This window comes from Camelus ferus, chromosome 29, assembly GCF_009834535.1.
Source record: "Camelus ferus isolate YT-003-E chromosome 29, BCGSAC_Cfer_1.0, whole genome shotgun sequence".
NCBI lineage: Eukaryota > Metazoa > Chordata > Mammalia > Artiodactyla > Camelidae > Camelus > Camelus ferus.
The window spans coordinates 8,726,336-8,754,108 of record NC_045724.1 but is presented as its reverse complement, the minus strand read 5'-3'; the positions used below and the strand labels follow the sequence as shown (position 1 = coordinate 8,754,108).

The following is a 27,773-nucleotide window of genomic DNA, read 5'->3' as shown; positions in this document are numbered from 1 at the left end:
TAGTTCAGTAGGAATGGAGAGCATGAGGCAAAAAGAAGTAAACATTTAATACATGGAAATGGAGCACTTGAAATGTTTCAAGGAGAATGTAGGATACAATGGCACATTTTGAGATGAAAAACAATCTCTGTGTGTACACCCATCTTTCATCAAGTCCCACTCCTTTGCTCCCTGCTTCGTGATCCTCTGTGGGATGCCTTCTCCCATCATCATATATCTTACAGGGCTTCTTCATGCTCCTGTGATTCTCCCAGGAGCATCCTGACAGCCCGGAGTTGGCAAGCGGCAGGGAACAGAAGCCTATGCTGTCCCACGTGCAGCCAGCTGGAGAAGGTGACAGCACTCACCTCCTTGCTCATGGAAGCAAGAAGCCAACAGCGAAATACTGTCTGGGTTTGCCTAAGCCTGTGGCTGCTCGTGTCAAGGAAACGGTATGACTAAACCAAAAACAGTTGGGTTCACCATTGATTGTCCTAACAATTTACATATGCATAATAAAATATACTTAAAAATCAATACCTCTTGCTAAAGCGTCTTGCATAATAAAAAAATTGCATAGTCAAATCACTGCTTGATAGTGCTTTACAGTTTTAAAAATATATTCACTTATTTTAAATGGGTCACTGTGATGAACCTACTTGAAGATGGACCTCAGTTCAGTCCTCGGCAGTAAACTACAGTGTACTTGAGAAGCGGGCATTTCTCATCCTTGTAGCCTCACTTCTGATGAGATGTGCTACCTGCTTACCCTGTGAGAGTCCTGTGCCGCACGCAAGGAATTCAGGGGCAGATAAAACACAGCCCTTTCTCCCTTGAAGAGTTTACAGTCTGCCAGGGAAAAGAAGAGACATAAATAGCATTTTGTTTTTAACATTTTTTATTGAGTTATAGTCATTTTACAATGTTGTGTCAAATTCCATTGTAGAGCACAATTTTTTAGTTATACAGGAACATACATATATTCATTGTCACATTTTTTTTCACTGTGACCTACCACAAGGTCTTGTATATATTTCCCTGTGCTATACAGTATAATCTTGTTTATCTATTCTATATTTTGAAATCCTAGTCTATCCTTTCCCACCCCCCCCAGCAACCACAAGTTTGTATTCTACGTCTATGAGTCTATTTCTGTTTTGTATTTATGTTTTATTTTGTTTTATTTTTTTAATTCCACATATAAGCGATCTCATATGGTATTTTTCTTTCTCTTTCTGGCTTACTTCACTTAGAATGACATTCTCCAGGAGTATCCATGTTGCTGTTGTCAGTTTTTATGGCTGAATAATATTCCATTGTATAAATATACCACTTCTTCTTTATCCAGTCATCTGTTGATGGACCTTTAGTCTGTTTCCATGTCTTAGCTATTGTAAATAGTGCTGCTATGAACATTGGGGTGCAGGTGTCTTTTTGAAGTAGGGTTCCTTCTGGATATATGCCCTGGATTGGGATTATTGGATCATATGGTAAGTCTATTCCTAGTCTTTTGAGGAATCTCCATACTGTTTTCCTCAGTGGCTGCACCAAACTGCATTCCCACCAGCAGTGGAGGAGGGTTCCCCTTTCTCCGCAGCCTCTCCAGCATTTGTCATTTGTGGATTTTTGAATGATGGCCATTCTGACTGATAGCACTTTAGAATACCATGTAATATAAAGCTTGCCAGGACAGAGGAGGAGCCCAGATACCATTAAAGGACAGATGTTACTTATCACAGAGCGTGTGTGTCTTCAGGAGCTTGGCTTCCATGAGGAAGTGATGCTTGACTTGAATCTTAAAAGATGAGTAAGAAGTAATAGGTGAATGAGAAGGATTGGCAGGACAGGGAGATGGCAAATCTATTTAAAAAATGGTGCACTAGTGTGTGCGGTAGGACACCCAGGTCCTTACCACAAGAACACAAAAGCAATGGTAGGTTCAGGACGAAGTTGGAGAGAAGGCAGAGGTAAGATCTAGAAGGTCCTGTCACAGCTGGCAAGGACTTCAAGTTTGAATCAGTAGGAACAGATGACTTATCATTTTTAGATAGACTCTTTATAATTTAAAAGATGGATTTTAGTGAGATAAGACTCATCATCCTATAATAAAAGTTGGCATTAAAGGTACTACTAGGGGGAGAGATAGAGCTCAGTGGTAGAGTGTATGCCTAACATGCATGAGGCCCTGGGTTCAATCTCCAGGACCTCCATTAAATGCATAAGTAAATAAGTCAAACTGATTACCTACACCCCAAAATTAAAATAAATTAAAATAGATAATTTTTGTTAAAAATAGGTACTATAGGGTATGAAAGAAGACACATCCTTGATTCTTGACAAGTTTATAGTTGATTGAAAGCAATAATTTTATATATTAGTCTAGGCAAACGCATCATCTAGTTAGATGAGCAGAAGTAGCAATATGTCTATTAAGTGCTATTCAACTCGTCTGAAATGCTTAAAGAAAGGTTCAGAGGGGAGTTCAGATATACAAGATTGCTGGGATTGTCACTGAAAAGAAGAGGAGAAAGGATATTTCAGAGGGTGGAATGGAATATAGAAAGCATGGAGTGGAAAATAGAAAATAGATTGTTGTGTTTGGAACAATGAGAAAATCAGTAGAGCTGGAAAGATCAGCAGTGGCAGACAGAAGCAAGCCCAGATCGGCTGTTGTAACGGGACCCAAATTTCTCGCCACCAGGAACTGGAATGTTGGCCTGTCTGTGAGAAGGAAGTGGCTTTCTTCAGTATCTCATGGAAATATTGTTTATATTTTTAGCAAGGATCATTACACTCAGAATTAAATTCAAAGAGAAAGAGAGAAAGATAAGGATACAGATGAAAAAGCAATGAACCATTTTTATTTTAGAGTGGACGTACATATAAACCGTGTCCTGTAGGACTTGACTGATTTTCGTAATCTCTAAGACAGTTCAGAATGTGTGGGGAATTATGGGAAAGCAGCATAGGCAAATGTTTGGCAAAGCTGTTTCTTCAGATTCTTTGCCTCCAAACTGAGGATCCCTCCCCCGTGAAGACACTGTTTACATGCAAAGCCGGAGGTCATAACAAAGGTCTCCTGCGTGCCCTGCAGTTATTCAAATTGTACATTCTTTCTCGCTCAGTGGCAATACCACTGGTTGAATGTAAGGATAGAAATGTGCCTGATGTTTTGATGAAAGGTTTTGAGCTTGGTTTCCCTTGAGGAATTCTCTTCCTATATGTCTTTTTTTCCCTGGCATTTTACACATTATACCATAATGCTCATCAGAGAATTCATATCCAACCTAAATACTGGCATTTGATTGTAAAGTTGTATATTTAAAGGATACTGTTTGGCTGTTTATAACTTATAAATGCCAGTTTATTTCCCCTGGGAAGGGCCACAGAGAATAAACCAGTAATTGTCTTTCACTGACATCAGGGGAAACTGCTTCCTGCTAGATCAATGCATAAAAATGCAGTTTTAATTCTGTCCTAGTACCTGAGCATTAACATCGGTATGTTTAGAAATGCATGTTAAAAACCTTCGGCATTTTATAAATGAAAAGAAAAAACTGATTTCATTATGAGTCCTATATACAATATTATATTATTATGTCTAGTGATAACAACACCAGAGATGATCTAAGGACTAATGAATACATATTTTTTCTAATTTTTTTGTTCCTAAAGTCACTTGAGTGAATTAAAACCTGGTGGTCTCTGCAGGGCAGTACATTATTCTCTATGCATACAAATAATTATGAAAGAACAAGTCAATTGTAGGAATTTATTATGTATACTATTCTACCTTGCATCTAGCACGCAGTGAAGCATTAGAAGGCAACTTATGGAGAAAGGAATATTTTAAATTATGGACTTATAAATACTTTGCAAACCATTTCTTTTGAGACATTGATTGTCTGATCAGAGCAATGTTATATAAATTCTGATTATTTTATATTTTTTCCATCTGTACGTCTTTCAAGTTCAAGTCTGGATAGCTTGAGTTTGTTGCCTGTCTCCCGTTAAATTGCCTGAACCCTATCTCAAAGACTGAACCGTGCTTATGTTACATAACACCCAAGGGGAAATTTATTTCCTGCAGGGACTCAGTTAAAAAGATGCCTTTTCCACATAAAGATCTTTAATATTTCTGAAATCACATTTTCCCTGAATGTTAAAATCTGCTTTCCATTAAACTCTAATGGTGAAGGTTTTTTTGCACGGGCCCCTGTGATCCAAGGGCTGCCTCAGCAGGGTTACTGCACAGTCTCTCAGAGTAAAGCCGAGGCACAGCTCAGGAGGCCAGATCAGCAAGCCCCACTCCATGGAAGCAGTAGCTGGTGTGATGCTCAGAGAGGAATCAGATCAGACCACCAGCACAGGACCTCTCAAGGGGCCTCAGCACTCCTTAGCTAATTGTTTGTATTTAAGTCCACATTCCCAAAGACAACAAATTTAAACATTAAAATATTTAGTGGTGAAAGGTGAAGAAAAGAAAGCCAGTGCATTAGGGACCTACAGTAGTCAAATTTGTAGAGACAGAAAGAAGGGCAGCAGCTTCCAGAGGTTGGAATCTGGAAGGAAGAATGGAGAATTATTGTTTACCTGGTACAGGATGGGATGCTGAAAACAATTCTGGAGATGGATAAGCAGTGACTGTTGGACAACTATGTGACTGTACTTAACAGCCATGCACTGTATACTTAAAAATGCTTACAATGGTAAGTTTTATGCTGTATCTTACCACAATACAAAGAAAAAGTCGCTGTTTAAAAAAAAAAGAAGAAAGCAAAGAAGAGGTAGCCATAATGATCACACTCAACAACTGCTGAATCTGCATCTCATCCAAATCGAAAAATGTTATTCCTGGGAGAGGGTATGGTTCAAGTGGCAGAGCGTATGCTTAGCATGCATGACGTCCTGGATTCAAACTCCATTAAAAGTAAATAAATAAATAAACCAACTTACATCCCCCTCTAAACAATCAATCAATCAATAAATGGACTCTCAAGCCTGTTCGAAAAAAAAAAAAAGAAAAATGTAATTATTTTGTTTTTCATAATAGTTCAGGTTGTCTCCCCCACTGAGGTGAGACAAATAATCAATTTGCTAATACTTTCTCTAGTAGGTGTCTATATTTTCTGCTTTTTTTGAGAACCATTTACAAATCCCTACATTGTTTGCACAAACCTCAAGTGCCGTGATGCTTCAGGCCCTAGAGACAGATTCTCCGTGTCTACCAAGATTGCAGTCTCAAGGGATCGTCACTTATTAAAGCTCAGGTAATGTCTGGGGGGCTTGCAGAACTAACCACCATGATGGTTCTCTCTGGTTGACTGGTTGGCACCTTCATTTCCTATGGGACAGTTTCCTATGCTAAGAGCCCCAAGGTGTCAGGATGTACAATTTCTAAAAGCTGGGTGACTGGGCTATGGATGTGAGGTGGAAAATGTGCCCCATGGTCCAACTGAGTAGACCCACTTTTCCTGAGTATTGATGGCTGTCTACACCACAGATAGGGCCATTGAGAAAATCAGATATTATCTGAACTCATTAGCATTCTGCTATGAAGTTTGTTATCAAACAATTATGATCAAAACGGACAAATATTCAGTCTCATGAAAACTGTGTTTAAAGACACTTGCAAGTGGAAATTCATTTCTTCTATTTATGGTCAAATATTAAAACCAGACCTTCTTAAAGGAGACAATAACCTCAGTTCAAAGAAAATCAGCCATAATGCAATCACACATATGTAAATGTTAAACATATACATAAATCAGAAAGTCACTTCATGTTTGACTGTGGAAGGGATGGATTACAATTCTTCTGTAATCTTTTCTTTGAAAAAATGATTATACAAAGAATAAATTCACAAGTTCTAATTTTAGTTCCTCTTCATCATCAAGAGAAAAGGTGATTAAATATTTAGCGCTCAGAGCTCCCAACGGAGTAGTTATTATCATGCCCATTATCAAATGAGGACCAAACACTAAGAAGGATTAAATAAAATTGCCCGAGGACAGCTAGACGGTGGCACAAACAGGATGCTAATCCGTATCTGACTTAAAACATATTCTCTTTTACTTCCTTAGGTTTTCTCCCACTAAATGAGTATTAAGATTGTATTGTATGAAAGATACTGGGAAGAGCCTACCTGGGCTACAAATGAACATGAGTGCTTGACTTTCTGTGGATTACTGATACAGCAAATGTACTGATACAGTGATACAATCTTTATATATGTAGAAAAAGGACTGATCATTAAGACTAGAAAGAAAAATACCATATGATATCACTTATATCTGGAATCTAAAAAAAAAAAGATAAACTTATTTACAAAACGGAAACAGACTCACAGACATAGAAAATGAATTTATGGTTACCAGAGCAGGGAAGGGGGGGAGGGATAAATTGGGAGTTCAAGATTTGCAGATACTACTATATATAAAATAAAAAACAAGTTTATACTGTACAGCACAGGAAACTATATTCAATATCTTGTAGTAATTTATGGTGAAAAAGAATATGAAAACAAATATATGTATGTATGTTCCTATATGACTGAAGTATTGTGCTGTACACCAGAAATTGACACAACATTGTAAACTGACTACTTCAATAAAAATATATTAAAAAAAAAAAAAAAACTAGACCTTTCCAGCAAAAGCCTTCAACTGAAACTAAGAAAGAAGTAGGCAAAGAACTCCTAGCTGGAGGGAGAGCATATTCACTACTGAGGGGAATGGAGAGCTACTGCCATCATTCCTCTGAATTATACAGACAAGACGTGATCTTACATAGAGCGCCTGATGAGTAGGGAGTTAATAAATTAATGGGCATGAGGACTAATTCATAAAGTAATTTGGCTGGAGTAAAAGGTTTATGTAGAAAAATAAGAAAAGATAAATTTGGACAGATTAATAAGGGAGAATGTAGAATGATTTTGCTGTAAGAATATGGGCTTTGAACTTTATCCTCTAGAAAATGGGAGCGGTCACATAAGCTGGGTGATAAGACAGAGCGGATGTGTTGTCTAGGAGGGGGTGGAAGGGGAGAGACTGGTAAGAAGGAGACAGTAGCCCAGGTGTGAGATAATGAGAACCCGGGCTAGAAAGGACTACCAAATAATGGAAACCTATGTCAGGAAGAAGTATGGCAAATCTATCCCAACAAAATGGATAAATCGCCATTCACAAATTTCTCTTACCAGTCAAGACAAAGACACAAGCATCTTTATGAATGTAAATTACTTAGATTTTAAGAAATGCATCTTAAAGAAGTTTCATTGTCCGATGAATATTTACCATTCAGTTAATTCTCTGTCCCTATCTTTTTGCATATACACTAACTCCTATCCGATCTGCTGACAAACCATGCTACAAAAGGGCATCAGACTTTTCAATTAATTTAATAAAGCATTTGCTCTTTGCATTTTTAAGAAAAAAAATTAGCAAAACCCTAGCCCTAGAAGGTAATCTTTTACCTCAGCGCTGGATGAAATTAAAAGGAGAAAATTTAATGAACATCTGTCGGCTTTCTCCACCTCCTTTTCACTTTGGAAAAGAACAGTAAGACAAGTCCAGAATTGTGATGAGGTCGTCCATTCCATTGACTGAGTCTAATTTCATCCTGAAGAGAGTGTTTTGTTTTTAATCCTGGCCTCCTACTATAGTCAACATAGGGCCTGTTGGTTACCTGCCGGGAGTCAAGCCTGACGCCACAGTGCAAGTGCATGATTGCACCTTGGCCTCTCCTGGGGCACCCAGGGTAAACTAACACCCGAAAGTCATCCCAGCTTGCCCTTCAAAATCACTTGCAGCCATTCGTAATTTAATCTCCGCAGCAATACTTTTGTGACACAGGTCAGGCTCTCTTTGTAGACAACCAGGTGGCTGAGTCAAGGACACAAAAGTCAGAGTTTCAGAGCTTCCTCCAGCTGCTCAGTTTTCATCCCTCTGTTTATTAGACCAAAGCAGTAAGACAGCCCAGCTATGTATTCAAAAACGCATCATCATAAAAGATAGATGTCTTGGCTGCCATAAAACTTTTAAAACCAAAATAATAAATAAAAAGATATTTCGTACAGCTGGGGAGTTTGAGTTTATAGAAAAGTATTTGTTAACACAATAACGATCTTAGCATTAAGAGCTTGGATTTCTTAAAAGCTCTTGAGAGCTGAGAATACTCACCAATATGCGGGGACAGATGGCATATAAACGGGCCTGACTTCCTACTTTGTCTGTCTTCTGTTTTAAATGTTAATCCACAAAGGAAGGCAAGTGAAGTGATTTTTATGGGAAAAGTATAAAAGCTGAGTTTATGAGTATAAAAAATGAAAACTAGTCTTAAGTACCAGCCCTGAAATAAAGGGAAATGGATTGCTGTCAAAAGACAAGAGATTATTAGGAGAAAAGGCTGGATTTTTTTCCACTTTTGATATAAAAAGGGAAACTGCTCATCCTCATCTGTCAACCCCCGGACTCGCCCCTCCCCAAACACGTCAATTCTGAGTTTCAATATTAAATGTCCTGCCATGCAGAAGAGATAATGAGATCTCCTCATCTATTTATCTATCTACACATACGCAGTTGAATTCAAAATATACTATCATTTGATACATTCATTTTTTTTAAATGCCAAAGTCATTTTATATAGAAAGAGACACAAAAAATAAGGGAATTAATTAAAAGAAGGGTCAGAAATCATATGACACAATAATAGTGACACAAAGGACCCCTGGGAGCCTTTATCTTTCTCTAAGAAACCTGGAGCTTGGTTATTTAGGATAAATAACTTGTCTCTGCTCTCTTGTGCACATTCACGAAGCAACAGACTAGGCAGCAACACCAACTATCAAGTTTTTCTTTACTGTTAAATAACAGAATATCTTCTGAACAGCCACTGAACTTTTCTGTGTTCAGTTTAGTCATGGGGAGCATCAATGTATTGTACTATAAACTTGTAGGTGTCTTCTACCTTAAAAAGCAAGGAAGAAGACATTAAAAGTAAAAAGATTTTTATCTTCTTGAGGTGAACTCGGGAATTTTTTCATAGCGAACCAATATATTTTTAAGAACAAAGGCTAAATTTCAATAGCAAATGCATTATCTAACCTTATATGCATTACCAAATATCTCTGACGAGAAATACAGGAATGTGTGTGTTTGTGTGTGTGTGTGTGCATCTGTGGTATTTGTCAACACCTACATACACCTGTGAGTACAAAGTAGTAAGACAACATAGTGAATACTATAGAAGTAAAAAAGTCTATACCTTTTCATATAAATATTAAATATCTTAATTCTATGGGGGTGTTTGGTTGGTCTTATAAAATGTATGAGACGTAAATCATGGAAGTCATCAAATGCAACAGTTCTAATTTGAAGGTGGTTAAAGTCATACCTGCAAAAAGTGGCCTGGTCATATGCTATAATAGATGGATTAAGTAAAGAACATGGGCTTATAGGCTAAGTGTATAACCATCCTCATTGAGAATAATCTCTTTTTAAACTTGACTGTCAGTGACTTGATATATGTTACATTTTTTAAAAAAGGAAGATGTAGAGGGGGAGGGTATAGCTCAGTGGTTGAGCGCATGCTTGGCACGCACAAGGTCATGGGTTTGATCCCCAGTATCTCTGTTAAAATAATAATAATAATAATAATAATAATAATAATAATAATAATAATAATAATATTTTAAAAATTTAAAAAGTAAGATGTAGATATGCCTATTCCATTGTCTATTGTGAGTTTTACAGGATTACAGAATCTTGGGTGTTGTCGGGGCCTGGCTGGCAGAATCACAGTAATTTCAGAATTACTTAGGTTTGAAATCCCAGAAATTTTATGAAGTCAGAAGTGAGACCTGCATGAGCCCTCTTGACCACAAACGTATTCAAGATAATATATTGCAATATTTAAGGGAGAAGGTCCTAACCCAGCTTGCCTGAGCTTCAATGGCAACTCTGACACTTCCTAACCAAGTGCCTTGGACAAGTTATTTAATGTCTCTGTACCTTGGTGTCCTTCCTCACTATTGAAAAAGAGATGACTGTAGTCTTTACCTCCTAGGGTTAGACTCTCCCATGTGCTTAGGGGAAACAGAGTCCCTAGCACAGTGTAAGCACGTGAAAAATGACTGAGGTCTATTTTTCCATTGACTGTCCCTCAGCAGCCTCTGGACAGTCCTGAGGGCACACAGTGTAGGTTCTTCTTTTTGTTTTCATTTATGGCCACTACTTTCTACCTCTTTAGTCTAGTTTTTTTGTGACAAGTTGAGACTTGAGAAGATTTCCAGGCTTTTATTTTTCATTTGTGATGAAGGAATTAGTTCATTCGACAAAAGTTTATTGGATAAATACCATGTGCCTGACCCCATTATGGATACTGTGGACACAGGAGCGCCATATCAGTCAGAGATACATGCTGTGAAGAAACATCACACAGAGCTAGGGAGTGTCAGTTTTCCAAAGATTTAACATTTGAGAAGAGACCTACAGAAAGAGAGTGGATAATCCAGGGAGATAGTTGAACCCTGAGAGTTTACAGGAAAAATAACAGTAAGTGCAAACAGCCTGCGGCAGGATCGAGGTTGGGGTGTAGGGCACTACGGCATCCAGCCTCACAAGAGAAATGCTTGTGAGGTTCAGGAGATGGGATCATGTAAGCGTTGGTAAGAAATGCGGCTTCACTCTCAGTGCAATGTAAAAGCACTGAAGAGCTGGAGTAGAGAAGTGTCAGCAAACACAATTTTCACAGAGTGCTTTTGACTGTCGTAAACAGATTGAAAAATGTCAAGAGCCAACACAATTAGAAGGCTGTTGCAATAATCCTGGCAAGAAATGACAGTACCTTGGATGAGGCGAGCAATGATGAAGATGGAAAAAGAATTTATATTTGGAGTACACAGCCTTTGGGAACAGAACCAGTGGAGTTTGCCCACAGACTGGATATGGGTGTGAGAGAAACAGAGATGATGGTCAACTTCAGTATTTTTGGTATGAGTAGCTGGGAGGGTGGAGTTGACTTTAATGAACTGGCGAATTTGTGGGACGTAGGGTTTGGGGGATCAGGGAGAAGCAGAATCTAGCTGTGAATTTGTTTAAATGTGAGATGACTAGTAGACATTTAGTTGTAGGATCAAGGCGGCAGTGAGGTACACTGTCAAGATTTGATTACTTTGGACATGAGATCAAAGGGGCAGACTCATCATTGTCATGATGTTTTGGATGTGCCCACGACTGTCATGTGCTGACCGCATATTGTTGGTCATTTCTCTCGTGTAACTTAATATGACAATAAGTAACAGAAATACCTTCATGTCCACCACCCCCCCAACAATGTATTGGTAGAGCCGTAAGGGATCATCTCTGAAAGCACGATGGACAGCTGCATGGTGTGAGACAAAAGGACAGCCTTGCCAAGTCTTGGTACCTCTTTTTGCCACTTTCCACATTTAGACATCATTTGCAATATATTCTTTCTCTGAAACCGCAGCTCCTTGAATTTCAGTCTCAAACACAGGAAGATGTATGGGGTGATTAGTGGCTCTGAGTAGGAGGAAAAAATTGAAACAAAAAAATTGACAAGTTTTGATTATTCAATTTAATCAAAATAGTGATCCCCAAACGAAGACAAGTATTTAAAACTACGTTCACTCCATCAGTCTGAATGTAAGTATGTCTCCTATTACCAGTTCTCACTTTAGTCCTCTGACCTACCTTTGCTTTTAATGTTTTTCTGGTCTAAGTATTTTTAACTACATGGGAATGGAACTGTAGTTTCCTCCTAAGAATTCTGATGACTCATTAGCTGGGATGATTTCATATGCTGCATTAATGTGTTTGCTATTACAAACTATAAGATAAAAGCATGTTTTCTTTTTTTATTTAAAAGTTCTTTCTAAATATATGCACAGCTTCATAGGCAGCACCTGCAAGGATTAGAATGGCTACACTTCATATTTCATATGTTTCCTTTTTTGGTGTACCTGTTCTTTGTCTCATTTTGTTCTATGCCATTTATTTTTAATTAAGTATAATCATCTCTCACCAGGATGCCTCTTTTCAGTCTAGATTGCTGTCTCTAAATTCTTCAAATGTTCAAAACCCACTGAACATTTACTAGTTCAGTGGGATCCATTTTTTGGTATGTCTCTAAAACAATGCACGTTTTATGCACCAGATCAAAATATGCATACCATCGTCCCTGTACTGCCAAAGCTGTTTCTGATTACTGATCAAAATTCCCCTGTTCTTCATTAAAGGCTGAGATTCTTTTAAAATGCTTATTTACGGCTGCCTGGTCCGCAGGGGCAGACTATAGGATTTAATCGCCTACAGCACCAAATCTCTTTTAACATTTGGCCAACTGAGCGTTAGGTACCTCATTGGCCGGGGGGTGCACCACGTTCCTCCTCACTGTTTGGATAAGGTAGCCACAATATGCTTCATTTACTTCCAAGAATTATTAATGTTAATGAGCATTACATCCACACATCAAGAAAAGAGACAAAATAGAGTCCCTGCTTCTCAGACTTCATTAAGCTCAGTATTACTTTATTCAAGGGGCAAGCCTCTAATTTTAGAATGTTCTGTAAAGACAGATGAAAACAAATACACTGTAATTAATAAAAAGTATTGCTTCCCTCTTTAATCGGTAGCACAGTATTCAGATACAGCTGTGAGTTTAAAAAGATACTTCCTGGGGGTAGAAAAAAGAGATAATTAAGTGTACTATAACAGAAAGTAATTCATTAAATTACAATGAATTTTATTTTCTCTTGATATAAGTAAAACAGGAAGGTGTCCACGTTAATTTTGTATCTTCTTCTGTGACTGCAATACACCACACAAGGTTTTCATTTAAATTTGATTTTTGTTACATGATTTATATTATATTACTTACTGTAAGTGTTTAAATGCCTTAAGCTCTGCATCTACAATATAAAATTAAAAAGAAGTCTTTCCTCTTGGAAATGTCAGAGTTATTTTTTTCCCCTAAACCCAGAGTATGTGCTCAAGGTCTTTTCTAAAATGATAACCTTCATATGAGTCATAGGAATTTAAGAACATCTCTGGATTAGTCTGGCTTCAGTGAGGTTAAACGCAGCAACAGTCTGCCTACAAAGAGATACTGATAAGCAGGTATAATGGGTATCACTCAACACAGCACCAAATATAAATCAAAATGAACAAATGCCCTCCCCCACAAACCCTCTCGAGTTAAGTTCTTCAAATTTAATTATTATAGCAAATGGTAATATAACAAGAGTGTCTACTGTCAGGGAAAAAAATGTTTAAAACAGATGTGAACCATACAAAGCATATGTAAAACACATGTGAACCACTGCAAGGTCACGGGACCCGCTGACAGAACACATGTGGAGTACGTGAACCACATGTGGACACATGTTGCAAAATCACGGGTTTCTGCTCAATGCCAAGACTCGTATCATATTCTAAAGAGATCAGGGGCTCTTAAATAAACTTTGTACTTCTTAAGGTAAATGGATACCTTTTTGTTTAAAATCCCTTAGTGTAGGCAGACAAGGGTCCTCAAATCTAATACTGGGCTTGAAAGTACTCAAATCCTTGTTTCACTCCTGTTTTCCTATCCCAGGGTGATTCAGTTGATTATTCTCAGGGAGTAAAGATTTCTTCCTTGCCCACAGCTAATTCTTTGAGGATGCCCTAGCTTATAATGAAACCTAAGCAAACAGACCCCAAGTGTGTGAATTAGGAGCAATGGGTGCTTTTTTACGTCCTAAAACACTCAGACTGGAAAGACATAGACTGCTTTCCGTATCTGGAATAAAACTGAAATCTTCCATACTTATAAACAATCTTCAGCATAAAAATCCAAGGGGAACATTTACTTTATCTTATAATGGGGGGGGAATAAAATATTAACTATATAATTTAAAGTCAATATTAAAAGGCAGATATATATATGGAAATAAGCACAAATATGTTATGTCTTTCATCCTAATTTTCTAGAGCTTGAAAATAGTCACAGTGCCTTACGCATTGGCATTAATTTAATTAGAATCGGAATGTATTATTTCACTTGGTTCTTCCCCACAGCCCTTAAGAAAAGTAGTGAAACTAGAATTCAGTAAGGCAACTACGTGGTATTATAGAAAGAACCTAGGATGTAAGAACAAATGACAGAAGTAAAAGTTCGTCGCCCTGAGCTACTAAACCATGTCTTCCAACAAGTGATACACTTTTTCTGAGTCTCAGTTTTTGCATAAAAAAGTGTGAATTATGCAAATGCTTATTTAATACACTTGTCAATTACACAAACTGTTACGTGCAAAATCATGCTCTAAACAGAAACATATTATCTGTATAGATGTTAGCTGTTTCCACTCACAATTTACACATGAGAAACACTGATATTCAGAAAAGTAAGCCAATTGTCAGATGACTAGTAATTAGTAGGGATGAAATGAGAAAATAGACAGTTTTGCTTAAGATTCCCCCATTCTCTTCCAAAAAGCAAAGCTGAGCAGAATATGGCTCTCATTAACAGGACATTCATTCTGACTCTAACTCAATAGACATGCATTGATATCACAGATAATCATTATTATAATAATGTCACATTCATATTTATAGCATTTTTCATTTTCAGTGTAAAGCATGATGCAGTGAGCATTCATCTCTTCCACTTCAGGGACATGACCTCCTTTCTAAAGATTAGTAAATTAAGATTCTAAGAACACAATAAATAGGCTGCTTGAATTAGTATACCTATTAAGCTACAACACTGAGAACCTAATTCAACAGATGAAATTCGAAGTCTAGTAATGATTGTCCACTAAGGTAAAATATTTAAATATGTTATTGGCAGGCTCTTGATTTTATGTATCTGTATAATTATACCCAAAATAATGTGCTAATGATGCTGTTAAAAATTAGGGTATGCATGCTCTTGGATTAGAAGAATTAGTATTGTTAAAATGGCCATACTACCCAAAACAATTTACAGATTTAATAAGAACCCTATCAAATTACCTAGGACATTTTCCACAGAACCAGCCCAAATAATCCTAGCATTTATATGGAACCATAAAAGACCAAGAATTAACAAAACAATCCTAAGGAAAAAGAACAAAGCTGAAGGAATAACCCTCCCAGATTTCAGGCAATACTACAGAGCTACAGTAATCAAAACAGTGTGGTGTTGGTTCAGAAACATACGTGTGAGTCAATGGAACAGAATAGAAAGCCCAGAAAAGCCCACACACCTATGGTCAACTTAGCTGTGACAGAGGCAAGAATATACAATGGAGAAAAGACAGTCTCTTCAGCAAGTGGCCTTGGGAAAGCTGGATGGTCACGTGCAAATCAGTGAAGTTAGAACACTCTTCACACCATGCACAAAAATAGATTCAAAATGGCTTAAAGATGTAAATATAAGACAGGACACCATAAAACTCCTAGGAGAGAACACAGGCAAAACAGTCTCTGACATGAATGAATACCAGTGTTTTCTTAGGTCAGTCTCCTAAGGCAATAGAAATAAAAGCAAAAATAGAAAAATGGGACCTAATCAAATTTATATGCTTTTGCCCACCAAAGAAAACCACAAACAAAATGAAAAGGCAATCTACAGGACTGAGAGAAAATATTTGCAAACAACGTGACTTACAAGGGCTAAATTTCCAAAATATACAGGTAGCTCATACAACTTAACAACAGAAAAACAAACAACTCAATCAAAAAATGGGCAGAAGATCTAAATAGATATTTCTCTAAAGAAGACATACAGATAGCCAATAGGAACATGAAAAGATGCTCAACATCACTAAGTATTAGAAAAATGCAAATCAAAACTACAATGAGTTACCATCTCACACCCTTTTGATGATCAGAATGGTCATCATTAAAAAGTCTACAAATAATAAATGCTGGAGAGGGTGTGGAGAAAAGGGAACCCCCCTACACTGTTGGTAGGAATGCAGCCACTATGAAGGACAGTATGGAGGTTCCTTAAAAAACTAAAAATAGACTTATCATACGATATAGCAATCCCAATCCTGGGCACATATCTGGAGAAAACTCTAATTTGAAAAGATTTATGCACCCCAATGTTCATAGCAGCACTATTTACAATAGCCAAGGCACTGAAGCAACCTAAATGTCCATCAACAGATGAGTGGATAAAGAAGTTGTGGTATATATACACAATGAAATACTACTCAGCCATAAAAAGAGAATGAAATACTGTTATTTGCAGCATCATGGATGGACGTAGAGGTGATCATACTAAGTGAAGTATGTCAGGAAGAGAAAGATAAATATGATACCACTTACATGTGGAATCTAAAAAATTGATACAAATGAACTTATTTACAAAACAAAAATAGACTCACAGACATAGAAAATGAGCCTATGGTTACCAAAGGGAAAACAGGTTAGGGGAGGGATAAATTAGGAGTTTGGGATTAGTAGATACAAACTACTGTATATAAAATAGATATACAACTGTATAGCACAGGGAATTATATTCAATGCCCTATAATAAACCATAATGGAAAAGAATATGAAAAATTATATATATATATATATATATATATAATATATATATTATATTATAATATTATATATATAAAACTGACTCATTATGCTGTACACCAGAAACTAACACAACATTTTAAATCAACTATACTTCAATAAAAAATAAAGTAAAAATGAGGATATGATAGAATAAAATCACAGCATTAGCAGGGGAAACTTTATCACTGAATGAAATGAAAGATTTCCCTTTGTTACTGTTTTTGGCAGGAGACTATCCAGCACATTCTAAAAAGACAAACTCCAAGCTGTTTTCTACACTTGAAAGGTACCCATTACCTATTGCTTATTGTTGTTTTTGTAAGTGTTATTCTATTATATCTCAAGATTTAAAAACTAGTCTTTCTTTAATACATGTTTTTAGATTTAATTTCTTTGTTAGTATGACTTTCCCCTTTAGACCTGGCTCACTGCCATTCATACTTCAAGACAAAATTTTAAATCTCTTCTGTGAACCCTGCTGGAGCTCCTAGACAGAACTGTTTCCATTTTTCCATTGTACTTGCCACATTATGTTACAATTGATCTATTTGCATGTCTAGCTTTTATCTCTACTAGTCTGAAAATTCTTCAAGAGTGGAGTCATTATTTTTATTATCTTTGTACCCACTGTGATTTATAAAAGCTGTTTAAAATGGCAATTATGAGGAAGTAAAAAATGAATAAATGAATGAGTGAATGAAATGTTGTTGCTTCTTTTTTGGAATTAGTTGACTTAAGAGGCTTACATGTTCAGTTCAGGTACAATGTAGTGGCCAGCCACATACAGCACTAAACTACTTCCATCCTAAAATAAAATAATTCAAGTAGCCAATGGATTTTTGTTCATTCTTATTAAACTGTCTATTTATGAAACATCCCTTGAAATAATCGGCTAGAAAAACAGCCTGCCTCATCTTTTAGACGACTGTATGTTACACTTTCCATAATCTTCATGAGACACTCCTCGTGATGCTAGAAAGAGTACTCACATCCGACTAAAATAGAGAATTGTAGAAGATAGCACTACATTGGGTCTGGAATTATTTTTCTGGATTTTGACAGTAGATTATGTACATCCTTTTATCATACCCTGCATTTCCCTGGGAAATACACAAAAGAGTAATATTTTGTCACTCCAATTTGCCACAACCCATTGACATTTCTCTATTAGAGATGTGGAGCTGAAAATGTGAGTCTCATCCCTTTTCATCTCATCTTAATGAGCCATGAGGAAGGAGAAGCACTCACCCTTTTGGCTGTACACGTACCATGTGCACGCCAGACACAGCGTCCGCCAGCTGTCCAGGGGGAGCGCTGATCTGGCGTGCTTTCACATTTGATCAACGCAGAGTTGACAGTCTGCTCCCTAGCTTCTTCCAAGGCTGGGTCTCAAACATTAAGACAGAAATACAAGTTTCAACTCACTCTAAACTGATGGTTCTGTTCCTCTTTTCCCACCTGACCCTCTCCTCCTCTTAATCTATGCCCTTCCACATGACCACAAATATGATAAATACGTTTTAAAACCCCCTCTTGTGTATAAGGTGAGGTACAAACTACTTGTGTGCACAGGCATGGTTTGTTTAATCTAGACCTAACCGATCGCATCATGTTTACTTTTAGCCACATTTTTTTGTTTGTTTCCTCTTACTCGCCTTTATTCCCCAGCCACACTGAAGTTCTCATGGACTTTGAAATGTGATATCTACTTGATTTCCCTGGCTTGCCCAATCTCCACCTCTTCCTGCAATAATCCTTACTGATCCTTCAAAAAATCCACTGAAACATCACAAAATATTTTCCTTTTCATGATTTCAGAGCCCTTTTTACTACTTCTCTGGAGGAAATTGTCTCACTGTAATAAAATTATGTGCCCATGCATCCTATTTCAGGTGGGACTGGAGTATTTGTGAAGGTAAGGAATTATATGTGTATTTCATATACCTCTGCATTCACCCAATGATTAAAATAGTTAATGGTAAGAGTTTGAAAGATTCAAGGAAGCAACAGAGGAGGGAGTAGCTGATCTTACATGACAAGGAGCAATTAATGCACACATCTCAAAGTATGCTTTGGACTTGAATTTTGGTGGGAATGGGGCAGGTAATTAGGTTTATTTATTTACTTTAATGGAGGTCCCGGGAATTGAACCTAGGACCTCGTGCATGCTAAGCATGTGCTCTACCACTTGAGCTGTACCCTCCCCAGAATTTGTCATTCTTGATTTTTAAAGATTCTTTTTGAGATAAATCCAATCTCCCCTGAAAATTTTATAGAGCACTGTGTTTATTTGATGGAGAGGGGTTTCAACTATCCCAATTGCTGCAACAGTTAATGATTCTTAATTTTTGTTTTTATTACAACATGATCAGTTCCCATTATTAGAGCAACTCATAAAGCTAATGATATTTGTAGTCAACTTTTTTTGTGTGTGTGCATTATTATCAAAGCTGCTTTATCACAGAATTTTGGTTTCCTTATGCGATCACAAGGGTGGCCCTTAGAAACCCATCTTGGGATGATATCAGCTAAACACAGCATCACCTGTAGTTAAAGGACAGATCTAATAAAAGAATAAATGCTGAGTGTGTGCCGTATACAAGGCAGCCTGGAAGAGAGTAGCTTTATGAACAGCTGTGAGATCTTAATTAGTAAAGGGAAATCCTGAAGGATATTTATGAATCAGTAAAGCTTTATTTGTGTTACGGTTTTCTGATGATATGGATGCCAAGAGTACAGTGAATATGAAGGAGTTTTGAACTCTGAGGAATCCCAAAGGTAGGACTGTCCTCCTAAATACAGAAGAGGTTGCAGTCTTTAGGCTGTGTGTTGCCCCTCAAGAGAACTTTCCACTGTGCCCAAAATAACACATGTCACACACACACACACACACACACACACACATTCATTTGGACATTCCCTTTATTTCTGAAAGTCACTCTGAAGTTTTAGGTTAAGCCAAATAAGCTAAATGCATTTCTTAAAATCACAAAGGCCCAGGGGAGAAGTGATCTTTAGTCTCTACAAGTATCAATGACTTTATGTTCCAAAGACAGTTCTGCTCAGGAGCAAGGCTGAGAAAGGGCGTAACAGAGACAGGGGAGGGGCAGGTAAGCGGCAACTCCATGAACCTCTGTGTAGACCAAGCACACTTCACCTTTGTCCTCAGGCAGAAGGAGCACTCTCCTCTGTCTAGAATTATAACCCTGAGAATCATAGAAGGATCGGCAGTATCACAGTCAAAAAGTCTTTTCTCCAAATCTTCCCAGCAAGAGGCTGGGGAACAATGGTTTTCCCACAGGTGCTTCAGGTGTCACAGAATTAAAGTTTCCTTCAGTGTCTTATCCTTCCTCCTCTGGTGCCTAATGGTCTCTTTTCTTAATTGAAAACAAATATTATTTGTGGTACTTCCATCACTAAAATCATGAGTTATGTTTTAATTATAAATAAATGTCCTATTAATTTTACCTGTGGAAGCCCATACCACGTGTCAGTCCAATAACGTTTCCATGTTAAGTCAAGCTAGTCTTATTAGCAAGTGAGAAAAGTTGTATTTCTCAGATGATATAGAGAACAATTTATTATGAATCATCAGAGGATACAGGACAAAGATAATGGGAGAAAAAGTATTTATTTTAGGGATAATACATTCGGTTTTAATTTTTTCGTTCTTATTGGCCTTTTTGATGGGGCACGTTACTAAAGGACTTCTAATGATGTCTTTTCACTACTGAGATTAGCACTATTCTTATTTACTTATTAACAATTCTATAAAGATAAGTGAACATGGGAACATACTGTTTTAAAGCAATCTGTGACCGAGACATTTGCACTTAAATTATTCAGTGAGGTAAATTTCCATTTTGTTTATCTCTCTCAAAAAAAAAAAAAAAAAAAAAAAGCATGTCTTGGGTATTTGGAAACTGTCCAGAAATTACCTTGTGTTTTATTTTTTGTATTTTCTTTTAAAACTGTTGATAAAAAAATGATCGTATGTTTTAGTTTCATTTGTAAAGAAATACCAAAACGAATCTGAACTCCCTTTTCACCAACACACACACACACACACAGACAATTGATAATATAAATTTATTGATTTTTTTTCTTTTTCATTGAAGTATAGTCAGTTTACAATGCTGTGTCAATTTCTGGTGTACAGCGTAATGTTTCAGTCGTAAATTTAGTGATTTTTGAAATCTAGTCTGCTGTAAATCAAAGAACACTGCATTGTGCACAGAAAACTACAAGTGCACTTAATTGTGCCTCAACTGTGTGACTCATTTTTCCCCAAAGCCTGCTGCATTGCCCTGTGAGATACAGAAACAAAACATTTAAATCACTCAGACCATATCTGGCTTTGTATCTATATTGTTGCAAACATTCTTTCAACACTGGTTCCTAAAACCAGGAAGCACTAGCTTGTGAGGTCACTGCTTCACGTAGCACCGTTACGCTTTAATCAACTCAGCAGTCTTCAAAAGGTTTTTCATTCAGTCAAAACTTAAACTTGAGTCACTTGGCTCAGGTTTGTTCTCTTGGAACACCCTGGATAGTTCCTGATGCCTGTGTGAATATCTCCACCTTCACAATGTAAGAGGAGGTGCACATATGCAATGGGAAGAAGGTTTATCTTGCTATCATTTGATGCGACCATGGCTTGTTCGAAAGCCTTCTCTTCAAAGAAGTTGCAAGAATTATTTTCAGGAAAGTGTATGGAAATTAGGCACATAATTCTGACTACAATAGTGGGAGTGGTGAGTTTAATTCCACTCACACACCCTTATTAACTGAAAGCATTATTTCCAAGCTGCAAGACTTCAAAATCCTGGTTCCAGCAGCAATGCCGTCTGCCAGTATCCCATAAAGATTTATTTCCCCAAGGTTTCCACAATATGACATATTTGGATCATGTTCAGTTCTTACCTTCCCCTGTGTACATTCATTCCATGTATTTTTATTGCTCTCTTAATTATCTGCACATAGATATTAATTCCAGAATGTACAAATAGGCTCCATTGTGATTTCCCTACTGCACTTTATATGATAACATCACTGATGAATGCTATTTACAAGTTTCCAGGCAGACTTGTGGTTGATCTAAATTTGTGGGACAACAGCATTCAGATATCTGCTTTCAATTTGTGTGCATGTTTTGCCCTGTTATTTTCCTTTTTTTTTATGGCTGTATTAATTGTTACCAGAAGTCTCTATGAAATGACAGAGCAATCCAACAATGGAATGTAGCAGATTAGAAATTACGGTTTTACTCCATCTGAGAAATGTGTCAATACAGCCTAATTCTTCTGTGCTGGGGACATTTGGGGAGTGACACACCGTTTGATCCTCAGCATGTGGGCACTGGCTGACCACCAGGACATGAACTGTCCTAACATTGATGCTTTTATCGACCCATTTGACACTTATGATACTTGCAGAAATGATGAAGTGAAAACTAACCCATCAGTAAGAGAAATGGGACATGTGGGAATTGGTATGTTGCAGCTCACTAAGTCTTGAGGCATTAAGGCTAAGGATTAATCCAAAGAGGCTGTGGCTGGCATCAAAGCCATATACTAGCCTCATGCCTCGGTGAGTTAAGCAGCAGAATGGGGAGCAAAGGGCCCTTTGGTCTAATCCCAAGCATCGGCTTACTATCTGGTCAGGTTTATTTCTGTAAATGTCTTTTGACACAAAGTAATGTCTTCTCTCATTTAAAAAGAAGAGAACTTTTAAAAAAGTATAAATAAAACTACTGATCACTTAAGAAGATGGTTTAAAAGGATATGAATAAAAACCATAACTTATAAAACATGGATGTCCTCATGGACCTGGGCTGAAAGACCCTGACATAGCGACGGTGGGACCAACACTGCGGCTTTGGATGCAGTCAATTAGACAGGATGGCAGAGTCTTTAGAACGAGACAAAATGTAATGGGAACGGGTCAATCGAGAAATAACATGACAAGGAAATGCCTCTGAACCCTTCCTAGTGCAATATAATTGCTGCTGTCCCCTCTGCAACAGTGCAGGTGGATACAGAACTTTCCACTGGTCTAGCGAATGGATGTAATGATCAGTCTCTCTCTCTCTCTCTCTCTCTCTTTTACACTTTACCAATTGTTCAATCCTGGTTGCACTTTAAAAACAGCCAAGAAAGCTTAAAAAATACTAATGCCTAGAACCATCCAGAACAATTTAGTCAGAATCTCCAGAAGTGAGGCTGGAGCACGGGTATTTTTAAAAACTCCCTGAGTGACACAGATGAGCATCCAACTTTGAGAACACGTGGGGCACGCTAATCAGTACCTCACTCAGTGTAAACAGCAGCATGAGACAGATGAGTGCATGTGTGTCTGTGAACCATGCCCAGGGCAGCTTTTGAGCTCCCTCCCAAATGAAAATGTGTTCCATTGGTGATGTTAAACAGTCACTGCCAACTGCTTGGTAGTGATACTACACTTAACTGTTTTGGGGTTTGTTTATTTGTTTTTGGCTTTTTTCCTACTTTTCCCTTTTTCTTTCCCCACCAAGTCAGAGGGAGAATCCCATATACTTTTGAAAAACATCAGCTTGACTGACAATAGTACACTTATGTGTGCATTTATTTAAAGGACAATACTTCTCCATTATGCTACTACGTGACAAAGGTATTCGGCCCAGGACAACCTCCTTTTGTTCCTTCATAGAACACGACTCTCAATACTCATTTGTAGAGTCAACTTCTATTTTCACTCACTGTTTAAAACAGAAAGTCCTTTCTTTCTTCCCCCTGTCCATTCGGGCTAAGAGCTGGTTACACTCACTCAGTGCAAAAGATGAAAATTTAATGGTATAGCAAAAGCAATACCCGACGGCTGCTAATCTTTGTCCCCACACACACTCCCACAAATGTTCACTCCAAAAATGCTTTAAAAATGTTTCCTGAGTGCCCATTAGGTGCATAAGAGAAGACCATGCTGGATTCCCTCAGGCTGCTCCATAAATTTATACCCTGAGTTATTTTGCATCCATGAGAAAGCAGATGGCCAGCCAGGATTAGATGTGCAAGAGCTTTCTTAGCGGAAGGAGCATGAGAAAGTTAGAAGAACCTTCAGAACATGATGCAGATTTGATAGCCCTGGAAGGACAGAGAAAAGGAAGGAGATTGACTAGGTAGAGTCTCAGGCTATACTGAGGTTCCAAGAAAGGTCTGGCAAGGCCAATGGGGCATTCTGGGGCCAAAGTCAACTGTTGGGGTAATCTTGTGTATTACAGGAATGGCCTGCCTTCTTGGCCCTGCCAGGCTCTGTCCTGTGCTGACAGTAGTAACTGGAGCCATCAGCTCATCTTGCTCCCTGTAGTAGAAGATGTAAGTGTCATGCCTCAAAGCTACCCTAGGCCATGCTTTGCGCTACACATATCCACTTCTCCATGATGCTTGGGGGAACAGCTCTGCCATGGTTTCTATGAGCTTCCTGAAGAGAACCTTAAAAGTGGAAGGTTAGTGAGATGAACAACAGCCCTTCTCTCTACGAGTGGCCTCAGAGCTACAACTAGTAGTCATCCTTGTCTTCCTGCAGGACCAATGCTAAATACCCCTGACCTGATAAGTTGGGCCAGATATCACCGGAATGTGCAGGAGCTGCTCTACAGAAAAGGAACTTTGAAATTATAAGACTTGGAGCTCATATAGGGCAGCTGGCTTCTGTTGTTCCCTCTCTTTGGGAGGTGGAATAATTGGGAGAGAGAGAGAGAGGTAGGGACTTGCACTTTGCAGGGCAGACTAGTCCTCTCTATGCTACTCTGAATCGTATTTGTATTCAAATGACTCTGGGGGAGATAAGAATGTAGTCTCCAAATTTGTTACATTAAATGCAAGCAAATGGCACCTGAGCAATGAACAATCTCTGATTTTCAAAGCCTGTTTACCATCCAATTATACTTTACACAGATTTTTAGTAATCTTTGCTCAGAAAGTTCTGAATTCACTGAAACATGGAAGTATTCATGGAGCTTTGTTTCCTACCATCACTTCAAAAGTTCTTGGCAGGGTGACTCAGACATTCATTCCTGAGGTTCTGGGTTCTTGTCAGTTATACAGGTCTTGGACTGAGTCTCCTGAGTCTGTTTGGTCACTATTACAGTGGGGCGAGGGGTTACCAAGAGGTGTTCAAGTAAGTGTATCATCTGGCTTCTGCATGGATTTCTTCTTGATTGCATTTTGTAAAAACAGCCCAGTCTCTCCTTGATCAGACTGGTCACTCCTATTACGATGGTGACTTCTCTTTACACCTGCTGTCATCCCAAGTACCCTGGAGCTGTTGGCGGCACGGTGCTATGCAAAGTATGTGCTCTGATTCAATGCATGCAGTACATCTTGAAGGATATCATTCTATCCACTCAGAGTTTACCTCCAAGGTGGTGATTTATCCATGTCTTGAGAAAGCCATTCAACTATTGCATGAAGCCAGATACTTCTGGCTGGTGTACTATGTGATGTGACTCGATCTCGTGGTTGCGGGTGCAATCCTGTATCTCCTTCATTATAAAGTGAGTCTTCTGGCCATGGTGCTATGCTGTATAAAGTTCTATGCTTATGAAATAAGCATTACACAATCCCCTGGATAGTTGTGCTGGGAGTCTGAGGTCAGGAAAGGCAAACACACACTCATAATAAGGATCTGTCTTTAATGGGATGGACAGCTACCCCTTCTGGGGATGGAAGGGACCCTTTGTAGTCAACAAGTATAGAATTCTTTTATAGAAATAGAGACGTGTCAAAGGTTCAGCATTGGCCATCACTTTTTCCATGCTTATAAAAGCTTCTCTAACAGTAAAGGTGCTCCGTTCCTTGTGGTTCTTGCCAGAGTATTATATATTTCACACCCAGATAATGTGTTTCTAAGTCAATGGATCATTACTTATCCAATGTTAAATCCCAACCCCCTTGATCAAGCACTATTAATATTCAATTCCAGGGTTGCTTTCTTGACTCCTGCTGGTACCTACTCGCTAATTTTTGCAGTTTCTCCAATATAGAATCTCTTTTCTCTTTTATCAGGCCTTGCACATCCCTGGCCAAGTTATGCTGAGATTTAAACTAGGTATCAGCTCATGAGTCAGCAACGGTGGTAGTGGAAGCTACTGAAAGGTTACAAGTCACCTTATGGTGGAGAGGCTTTTGCAACATCTTCCAAAACAGGAGAAGCACTAGCTCTTGGAAGAAAAAGTGGGACATCTCGTTAAACGCATAGGGTTTAAAAGTCTGCAGAGTCATGTTTTCAGAGGCATTCTTCCAGAAGTTCTCATCCCCAATTTCAGGTTCAGAGGTGTTCAGCTTTACCTTGGGGGTGCATTCAAATACTTCTTGATCTCCACTCTAACAGATCTTTGGTATACTGGTCAGCCTTTACTGTGGGAGACAAGGGTCCTTTTGTAAGTTACCAAAGAGGCCCCTAACTGTTTCTCATCATCCCTCTGCAAGAAGTCAATAGAGATTAGCAGTGACCAGCAACTCTGTTCTATTTATGGGCATAGTTACCACCATACCTTACAAATGCCTGAATCACCTACAACTTCAAAGATATTTCCCTCCACCAGGATATTTTTCCAGGTCTTAAATAGGGAAATATTATTAATGGGTAACCATCCTGTGTTTGCAACTACCTGTGCCCCAGAACCACTCAGAATAATGTACTTTTCACCAGCACAGTGGAGAGTGAGTTGATCTCAAATCCTCATCTTACCACTTTCCTTGAACTATTCTAGTTGCCATTTGTGTTAGTTTGAGTTCTCCAAGATGCAGGTGACAAAATGGGATTAGAGAGGAGAGTGAGATAGAGAGGCAGCAAGAGGAAGTGGAAAGAATCTTCAGCTTATGATATAAATATGAATCATGTTTAAGAAAAGAGTGACTGGAATGATTATTGTAGGATGGGTCACAGATTACAGCACAATTCAAAGAACATTGCAGTTTGGTGGCTGAGTGCTCTCAAGACAGAACTGTGCCTTGAAAGAGCTCTGCTTTTTACTGAAATGGGTCCACTTTAGTACTTCGGCTATGTTCAGTCATTGGCTAGGAACAGGACGTAGATGTGGCCTCAGTGCTAGTGCAATGGTGAAGCCACAGGGGCAGCGACTGGGATCACTGGACAATTAAGCTACTCAGAGCATAAGATCTGACCAGTCTATGTTCATAACCACTTCTACCTGAGTAAATTGTATTCAGGTAGGTCCCTGTTACCAAAACCAAGGAACAAAATTCAGAAGGTGCCCACTGGACCTGAACATTGATTTAACCAGGAGAATTCCACGGGAAATCAACTTACTTCTTGCACTGAGAAAAATCAACACCATCATCATACGTGTAGTGAGACTTTTGGGATCACACCTAGGGAAAAAAAGAGAGAGAGAGAATTTCACTTGACACATATTGGGCTCAAGATACTGGTGGGAATCTGAGAAATATGGGAAAGGTCCAAAAGAGCTGGAAAAGTGGAATGCATGCTGGATAGACACCTTAGGAAAAGTAATTCCAATTTCTATCCTCTTATGTAGGTGCTTTGGTGGAATGCATAATAGATATAAGGGCCCAGAAGACTGATGTAAATATAATGTGTGTGTCTGTGTTTGTGTGTAAAGCATAACATAGCTTCACTAATTTAATCTCATGAATTCTAATAAATTAAAAATTGAGATGCAGAGAGTACAAAAATAACACTATAAGATTATTTTTAGACCCATGAGATGTTTATATATGGAATCTTAAAATAAACTGTGTTTTCAAGATATCTTTAGCTGCTAGGAATCAGGCTATATCCCTCAATGAACATACTTTCAAAGAAACAGATACAAAAGCATGACCTGTAAATTCCTGGTCTTGACAAGAAAATTTTGAGTAAACATATGTAGAACATAACTAATATTTCTGTTTTAAAACAGCAAATTTCTCTTTACAAAACACATGCACACATATGCAGATATAGATAGATAGATAGATATAAATCTATGTATAAGAAATTATTTTATGAGATTCTGTATTTAAAATAAGAGCATTAATTCATGAAAATCCTGCAAAATATGTAGTGTAAAGCTTTTGTGATAGAAAAGCCACAAAATCATCTCAGTCTTGGAAACAGAACAAATGCAGAATCAAAAGTTTCAGGTATGTAAATGAAAACAGCCAAACTAAAAGGGAGAAAAAAGAAACCAGTTAAAAGTATCTTCTCAAACATTCTAGGGTGCCCCGGGATGAA

General features: G+C 38.1%; 2 long non-coding RNA genes across 2 annotated transcripts in view; one reads left to right on the top strand and one right to left on the bottom strand.

Annotated features, from left to right (window-relative positions):
* The first annotated feature begins 575 nt into the window (after positions 1-575).
* On the top strand, positions 576-27,128 carry LOC116660500. Its single transcript, XR_004316055.1, has 4 exons — positions 576-587; positions 8,661-8,664; positions 15,251-15,314; positions 27,117-27,128. It is a non-coding gene; the product is annotated as an uncharacterized LOC116660500 (long non-coding RNA).
* Positions 26,858-27,773, bottom strand: part of LOC116660499 — a 344,375-nt gene continuing 343,459 nt past the window's right edge. Inside the window, exon 8 of the long non-coding RNA XR_004316050.1 lies at positions 26,858-26,908. This is a non-coding gene — a long non-coding RNA (uncharacterized LOC116660499). The remainder of the gene's footprint in view (positions 26,909-27,773) is intronic.